The sequence below is a fragment of the Leopardus geoffroyi genome, chromosome E2, assembly GCF_018350155.1.
Source record: "Leopardus geoffroyi isolate Oge1 chromosome E2, O.geoffroyi_Oge1_pat1.0, whole genome shotgun sequence".
NCBI lineage: Eukaryota > Metazoa > Chordata > Mammalia > Carnivora > Felidae > Leopardus > Leopardus geoffroyi.
In genome coordinates, this window is record NC_059335.1 from 47,936,260 (window position 1) to 47,945,235 (window position 8,976).

At 45.7% G+C, this 8,976-nt stretch overlaps 1 non-coding gene across 1 annotated transcript; it reads right to left on the reverse strand.

Moving 5' to 3' along the window:
* Window positions 1-3,726: 3,726 nt before the first annotated feature.
* TRNAM-CAU lies at window positions 3,727-3,799 on the reverse strand. The gene has a single exon. It is a non-coding gene; the product is annotated as a tRNA-Met (tRNA).
* Window positions 3,800-8,976: the final 5,177 nt, after the last annotated feature.

An 8,976-nucleotide genomic window follows, 5' to 3' on the forward strand; every position in this document is an offset into this window, starting at 1 on the left:
TGAGATATTGTCAGGCACCTAGTTCTTGCTGATGAATCATGAGTGAGAAATGAGTTCCGTTCCTGGACCGAGGCTAAAGGAGTACGGGGGTCCCCTCCAGGTTCTTGATCCCCTTCTACTAGCTCAAGGCAAAGACATGGAGGCCCTTGGGGATTGCAGAGCCGTGCAGTGGAAGCATCCTGTGTACATGAATCAAACATGGAGAAAACTGCTGGCTTTGGACTATGCTGTGGAAGAGAAGCTGGTGTTTGAGCTGTTACACATTTTGGAATCTATTTGTTACTATTGCCTTGGAAACAGCAGACTTACTTAAGAGGCCAGATAGTAAATATTTTAGGTTTTGCCATATGGTTTTTGCCCGAGTCCCTCAACTCTGCTGTTGTAGCATGAAAGCAGCCATAGACAATAGATAAATGAATGAATGTGGCTGTGTTCCAATGGAATTATATATATATAACAGGCAGTGGGACAAATTTGGTGTGCTGGTCAAAGTCCGCCTACCCCTTCTATAGCTAGAGTGCCTCTAAATAATAAACATAATTGAAATCCATTCAAAAATATGATACAGAGGGTAGAGGTCAATAGAAGATCTAGCCCACTGGGCTATAGACAAATAGACACATTTATAACAAGTGTCCATTTATAGATGAATGGATTAGCAAATGTGATGTACATGTAATGTACACACACACAATAGAATGTTATTCAACCCTTAAAAGGAAGGAGATCCTGACACCTGCTACAACATGGATGAACTTTGAAGACCTTATGCTAAGTTGACATAAGCCAGTCACACAAAGACAAATACTGTGATTCTATTCATAGGAAGTATTTACAACATTCATGGAGGGTAGAATGGTGGTTACAGGGCCTGAGTGAAAAATGGAAGATTAGGGTTTTAATTGGGATAGAGTTTCAACTGTGCAAGATGAAAAAAAAAAAAAACTCTAGAGCTGGATGTGGTGTTGGTGGCAAATTGTGTGAATATACTTAGTGCCACTGATCCGTACACCTTGCAGTGGTTAAGATGTTAACATTTATGGGTATTTTGCATAATTAAAAAACAAAACAAAATTGGGGAATTAAAAAGATCACATTTAGAATAGTAATCTCTGAAGAGGGAGGCAGCGAAATTGGGTCATAGACTGGAGCTTCAACTCTCTGCAACGTTTATTTCTTCAAAAAAAAAGTTCATCAAAATAAAATTGCTTCAAGGGAGACAGGAAAGGGGACAGGCAACCCATAGAAGGGGAGAAAATATTAGCAAATCCAATTTCTTTATATCCAAAATATATAAATAAGTCTTGTAATGCAACCATAAAAAGACACATAAGCCAATTTCAAAAAGGGCAAAGGATTTGAATGGACATTTCTCCAGAGATGGTATACAAATGGCCAGTAATCACATGAAAGGATGTTCAACAAGGTCATTAGGAAAATGCTCATCAAGCCCACAATGAAATACCACTTCACACCTGCGAGGACAATTGGACTAAAACAGAGACAACAGCAAGTGTTGGTAAGGATGTGGAGAAATTGGAGCCCCCATACACTGCTGTTGGGGTTGTAAAAAAAGTACAGCTGCTTTGAAAAACAGTTTGGTAGTTCAAAATGCTTAACCTAGAGTTACCATATGACCTAGCAATTCCACTGTTAGGAATATGTCCAAGAGAATTGAAAAAAGAAAAAAGCACATAAGTTGAGGGGGTCACAACCGGAGTGATAAAGGAATAGAATTTAAAATTTTTTTTGGAAAAAAGGTAAGAGTGCTGGGGCCCCTTGCTGGCTCAGTCTGTAGAGCATGAAACTCTTGATCTCAGGGGGTCAAGAGTTCAAGCCCCATGTTGGGCGTAGAGGTTACGCCCCCCCCCCAAAAAAAAAGTAAAAGGTAAAAGTCCCAAATAATAGCAGTATTCATTAAGTCAAGTAGTAGCATTGGAACTTCAAGGTTAGTTACTAAAAGAATAGTAAACAAGGGTACAGTTTCCAAATAGAGGGAAAAAACTAGCATAATAGAATATAATAATAACACTAATGTTATTCATATTAATAATTAATATAATCTATTAACTCATTAACCTATTAGTTTATTAATGTAAATATAATAAAGCAATCCAAAAGAAGATGCACAACAAAGAACAGGCAGAACAAAAAGGGAGACCTTGTTAAAATGGTAGATTTAAATCCAAATAGATCAGTAATTATATTAAATGTAAATAAGGTAAATATTCCTATTAATCTGTAGAGGTTATTTGACTGGATTAAAAATATCTCAAATATATGCATTTATTTTTTTTTTTAATGTTTGTTTATTTTTGAGAGATAATCCCAAGCAGGCTCACCGTGGAGCCTGCCACAGGGCTGGATCTCACAAACTGAGAGATCGTGACCTGAGCTGAAATTAAGAGCTGGATGCTTAACTGAGCCACCCAGGCACCCCATGAAATGTAGGTGTTTAAAAGAGACATTAAAACATAAGCATAATAGAAGTAGGAAACTACTAGAAAAAGATGTTTCTTGTACACACGAAATCAAAACAAGCTGATATTACATTAATGTTAGGCCACATGTAGTCTAAAATGAAAAGCAATACTAGTGATAAAGATGAACACTTCGTAAGTGTTCAATTCAGGTTTGATTCACAAGGAAGATACAAGAATTCTATGCTTTATGCATTTATTAATGTAGCCTCAAAGTATATACAAATGACAAAATCGAAAATAACCAATAGTTCAAACATACAAAAATATAACAAGAATTAAAAAAAGAATATAGAAGATTAACGTGATTAAAAAATTTAGTACAATGCACACAGCCAGTACAGAATACTTCCCCCAAATATTCAAAATGCATTTACAAAACGACCATACATTGAGCTATTTAATTCTTATAGAATATATTCTATGACCCAGGCTCCTGGCTAGTTCAGTTGGTAGAGCAAGTGACTCTTGATCTCTGGGTGGTGAGTTCAAGCCTCTCAGTGGGTAAAAACTTACTTTAAAAAGAAATATATATATTATATTATATATATCCTACATCCACAATGCAACCAATTAAGATAGAAATGAATAATAAAACTAGAAATCTCCCTATTTTGGAAAATAAATATACTTCTAAATAATAACTAGAGATTAAATCACAAAGTAACTGGAAGCTACTGTAAACCGAATAATCAAAAATTGAAGTCTTCAGCTAGAGCCTTGGGTGGAGCTTGGCGTCGCCTGGGCTATCAGTGCCACGCCCCACCTTTCGGTCCCGGGCCACGTGGAGGACCGGCGCTGACTACCCAGCTTGCCCCGCTCTCAAAAGCCTGGTCTGGAATAGAGCGAGGGTACAGTCTCTGGATACAGCCTCAAAAGAAGGTGCAGACACAGCTTTGCTCCGAGTAGAGGACGCTGGGGAGAAAAGGGAGATCGGAAGTGGTCCAGGAGATTGGTTTTCACAGATGTTGTAAAAGACAGTGCACCGCTCGGCACCGCCTTGTCCATTTCCCCCCAGTCGCGCCAACACGGTGTGTTTTTTTCTCACAGGTTTTTATTCTTGGCTCGAGAGGGTAGCCGAGGTCCTTCCTCTTGCCTGCGGCTTGCTCTCTCGTTTAGCGAAGCTGGGGGATCTGTGTGCAGAGCCAGGATTTAGTTCCGCCGGCATCCCTCTACCTGTGGTGCTTCTAAGCACCCTTCGTTAGTTTTAATGCAGACGCCGCGTTGGAGCACAGTAAAATGACCGTGCCCTCTCTGAGGCTCGAACTCAGGACCTTCAGATTATGAGACTGACGCGCTGCCCACTGCGCCAAGAGGGCCGCTGGAAGAAAGGGCTTCTTTACCACTGAAGAGAAGTGCCTACGGCCCCTTCCGCCGCCCGAGCTGCTTACGCGCGTCCATCTCTCCCTGCAGAGACCCGGGAGTCCCCGCCGCGGGTCCCAGGCCGCCGGCACATGCAGATACGCGGGGATATTTGGGGGAACATGGGGAAGGAGGGTCGCTCTTCAGGGAGAGGAGCGGTCTTGTCAGACGGAACGCGCCCCGGGCCCCGGCAGCCCTACGCGGACCCGGCTCCGGGCAGCCGCGCTCCCGACAGGTGCACAGCCTCCGAGGATGACCCCTCCGGCGCGCTCGGGCACTTAGAGGGCGAGCGCCTGGCTCCGGCGGAGGGCAGGTGAGAGGGGCTGCCCGAGCCGATGCCTTCAATCCTGACAGCGACGAGCTGGCAAGTGGGCGGGCGGACCTGAGGCTCGCTGTGCTGACGGGTGGGAACTGAGGCTGGATGGGCTGGAACCGGCTGCGGGTGGGCGGCAGGAGGCGCCCCTGAGACAGGGGTGGGTAAGGCCCTGGTAGCAGGCGGGCGAGGACAGAACGGGATGAGGAGGGGAGTGGGCCTGAGAGCCGTTAGGGGCGTGAGGTCTCCAGGCCCAGGTCCTGGAATAGGGGTGGGAGTGAGGTAGGGGAAACGAGAGAAGATTCCAGAAAACTCTTGAGAGATGAATTCAGTAGGAAAACACAGGGAAGAAATTATGGTTACCTTGGACTTGCCAGTTTATTGGATTCTGTATTTTTGTATCCTCTTAACAATAATTTACTCCCTCATTAAAAGGGGCATTTCGTCTTGAAGGGCAGAAGAGAGGCATCATTTCCCCTGACCAGGGTTTCACGTTTCATTGTGATAAAACTGCTGGGTGGACGGATGGGTGGGTGGGCAGAACATACAACCATTTCTAAGAAGGCCTCCCTTCCTTTTTCTCCCCCGCCCTTCTTCTTTATTCCTGTAGGGAAATTTCTGCTGTGGAAGGACTCATCATGCATCCCATTTACCCAGCGATTATTATGGGGTAAGAGCATTGTGTTAACTTGTCAGCTTTTTGGTTCTCCAGCTCTTGTGGAATTCTTGCTTTCGCCAGAGTAATAAATAATGTGTTTTCATATCTGGTAGGACTGGCCTCTTCCTCCTCTTTGCGCCTTTAAGGGTTTGGTGCTCGATTGGAAACAGGTTTCAGGCTGTCTCTGGTACCACAGTTCACACTGATTCCTTCTTACTGCCCGGATTTCCTAGGGCACGAAGTGCCTGTAGCACATCCTGTGGTTTGAGGTTGTTTTCAGTTGTTTCCTATGTGTTAGTCCTGCCTCCTCCTTTGACTGGGTGTCCTGCCATCTAGGGACAGGATCTGAGCCAACCCTAAGTACCCCACATTCAGAAGGATGGGTTGGGGGGGCCCTGCGCCCCACCCCAAGCCACCTTCTGCTACCATCTGCCGCCCAGACTCCGAGCTGGAGGGAGAGTGTGCATTGAGCAAACAGCAGTGCACCGACAGTCTGCGGCTTGGCTTTGGTTTTCTCTCAGCCTCTACCCAACTTTGACTTTGTGGCTTCCCCTCCCTTTCATCCTGGGTGGCACAAATTCTGCCCCAAGAATTGGAGGTGGAGACTTGGCTGCAGGACAGGCAGGCCCCCCCACCCGCCTAGCTGGAGGGGTTCTCAGGCGCTGTCAGAGCTGTGAAACCCGAGCTCCTGCTGTGCAGAGGGCAGGACACGGTTTGCTCCAGGAATCTCTCTAAACACATTTTGCAGGGCGTCCCGTTACTCAATCTTGAGTGGTTCCTCACTGCCCATTAGGGGAAATAGCCATCGGGGCCCTGCAGTGATAAGGCTGACCCTCAGCCTCCCAGCCAGACCAGACAGACTGTCCTGCAGAACCATCCAGGGCCTTCCTGCCTTCCTCCCTTTCTGTGTGCTCATCCTAATCTTCCTGGGCTCCTCCTGCACAGAGGCCTGGAACTCGCAGAGATGTTTCTCTCTCTCTCTGTCACTTCTTCCCAACCTTTGCTCTTTCCTTCCGGCGATTTCTCTTTCTGTGGGAGCAGAGGTTGGTTTGAAAATTTTCTGGGTCCTCTGCAGCAAGTACAGAAGAACTAGTTTTAGCTTATTGACAGGGCCTGAGAGGAGAGGGCCTGAGAGGAGAGGCAGGTGCAGTGGGGGGTGGGGACACATTGGAAGCAGTCAGTGTTGGAGATGCCCCAGGATGGGGGGTGGCCAGGGAGTGAGGAGCTGAGAGGAAAAGCAGGCACCAGGGAATGTGAGGGGAGGCCCTGCCTTCTCTCTTTCCCCAGGACCTTCTCACTGACTTCTTCATTACTGAAATCTTGGCCTCTTCACTCTTAGCTCAGACAGGATGCCTGCCAAGAGCCCACGAGTTGGTGTTTGATCTTCCCCTCTGTTTCACGCCAGCTCTCTGCTCACCACAGGTTGTATTTGGGACACGCAACAAGTCATAACCTCTGAGGAGACTGACAGGTTTATTTTCTCAGATTCTGTCCCCACTGTACCCACCGCAGTGCCTTTCACATGAAATCCATTCCCTCAAGGTGTTTCTAGAGTCCGTGATTTCAGGGGTGCAGTGAGAGGAAAAACTGCTTTGTGTGTACTGGGCCCCTGATAGGACTTCATTGACAGGGTCCTGGGGATTCTGCAGGGGGGCACTAGTAAAGAAAGGAGACCCCATCCCCGGAGGCGCAGTGTCTCCAAATCTACCAGCATGCAAAGTGAAGCAGTCCAGGGTCTCGCGAAGGGGTGCCTGCAGGTTTCTGGCCCTTCCTCCAGGGGGCAGCCTTGCATTGCCTCTAACACCTAACTGCTTTATAACGGATGCCAAGCACCTTGCCTATGAGACCTGGACTCCGGTTCCTGCTTTGGCATTGACTGGCTTTGTGATCTGAAGAAACTGTCTTCGCTTTCTGGGGTTGTTTCTCCTCTGTGATGCAACAGGATCAATCCCCTTCCAGCTTATTCTGGGATACTAGCATCCCATAAATCCCCAGGGCTAGGGCCATTCTATTTCTTGTACTGCCCTTAGAAGACTAGGTCTTGGAAACAGTCGTGCACAGCTGCCAGAGTCAGGTGGCTCTGCTCATCTCCAGGTCGGCCACGATTGGTTGTCTTAACCTCTCTGTTCCCATAAAATGGTGATCATACCCGAATCTACTTTGCTGGGCTCCCGGAAGATTGAAGGAAGATATTGTTCTAGAGTGTGCGTATCCACCTAGCATGGAGAGGCAGCTGTGGTGACTGTTACTCATCACTGGTCGTTTGACCACTGTGAGCTGGAGGACCTTTTCTGGCTTTGCTGAGCTCCCCTCCTCATTGCTGGTGTGAAGGGTCCAGCTGTTCTCAAGGGCTCCTGCGAGAGAGTGGCAGCAGTACCCAGAGCCACCACATCCTGATCCCGTCGGTTATATTTCCCTGGTTCCCAAACCTGGCTGCACATCAGAATAACTGTGGACTGCTTGCTGTCCATCTACAGAAAGTACTTCTTTATAGCGTTAAATTCATTATAAATTTTGAAGTTACTTCTAGGGCTGGGAGGAGCTGAACTAAGAAGGTCATTCTAGACAAGGAAATGGTGTAGGCAGTGATCTTTATAGTGGTCGACTATTTCTTAAAACCCAAACCTCAGATTGTTGTCTGCATGAACCCTCTTGGGCAAAAGGAAGTTCTTACTCGGGGGAAGCACAGATTGTGTCTTCTCGGTGGGTCTAATGGAACTGTATGTGGAAGCATGGGGGTGGGGGGCACAGGAGGTCCTCTTGGGTGGGGCTGTGGGCTTCTTGGTGGAGTGGGCATCTTTGTTTTGGTGTGATCATGGAAATCATGGAGATGACTGGTAGTCTGTGACATCCAGCTCTTTAGAGGAGAAGGATTTCTTGTATGGCTTGGTGGGACCCCAGCTGTGTCTGGTAGGAGGCATGCCATGCACTTGAGGCCCCAAATAACTCCTAGGAACTGGTTTTGGGGCCTCCAATCCAGGTTGAGCTCCTCTGGCAAGAATAAGACCCCACAGGCTGGCTTATTATTGGTGCTGGGAGCCAGATCTCACCTGTTTTGATGGTTGGGCCAGAGGAACTCTCTGGCTACTGAGGGTGTCTTTTAGGAAGTTTCTGGTGTCTGCTTACTTCTTGGAGCTGTTTCGAGGGACAAATGGTTTGTTGATAGTGAAGTTCATATGAAAAATAAACCTGCTAGAATATCCAGGGAAACACTGAAACATTGAAAAGAAAGAAGGTCTTTTAATGTCTCGTTCACTGGACATTGAAACAAACCATAAAGCCTCTGTAATTAAAGCAGTGGGGCTGTGGCATATGAGTGGATAGACCAATAGAAGAGAATAGAACTGAAATAAACCTGAACACAAGTGGAAACTTCATGTATGACAAAGGTGGCCTCCCCAATCTCAGAGACAATGATAGACTCTTCAATAAATGGTGCTGGGAAACTGGGGAGTCATTTCAAAAGATAAAACTAAATTCGTAGCACACATCCTATGGAAAAATACACTCAAGTGGATCATTAATTTAAATGTAAAAAAGGAAACCATAGTAAGTATTAGTGGGAAGAACAAAAAGCCTGGGTAAATTCCACTTGACCTCAGTGTAAGGAAAGGATTTCAAACCTTGACTCTGAATCCAGAGGCAATTAAATGAATCATTGGTAAGTTGGACACGGCAGAACACACCATATACAAAGTCAAAAGACAACTAAAAAATTGGGAGAAAATATTCACAACATGTAAAACTAAGGGCTTTGCTACAAAGACTTAGAGCTAAAATCCCTAATACGTAGAGAACTCTTGAAAATTGAGTGACAGAGGATGAATGATCTGAAAGAAAAATGAGAAAAGACTCAAAGAGACAATTCACACACAATGCACAAATTAAAATGGTCCTCAAACATATGAAAACATATATAAGCACGCACGATCGTAAGGAGAGATATGTAAATTAAAACCCCCGAGTGCCGGATGGTAACCTGGATTGGCGCCTGGAACACGTAAAAAGGTATTAGTGAGCAGCTGGTAAATCTGAATGAAGTCTGTAGATTAAACATATGTATGTTAATTTCCTGGTCTCGATCATTGCGTTAGCAGTGACGTAAATGTTAACATTGAAGGGTATGTGGGAACTTTTTATTTTCAAACTATTTTCTAAGTTTA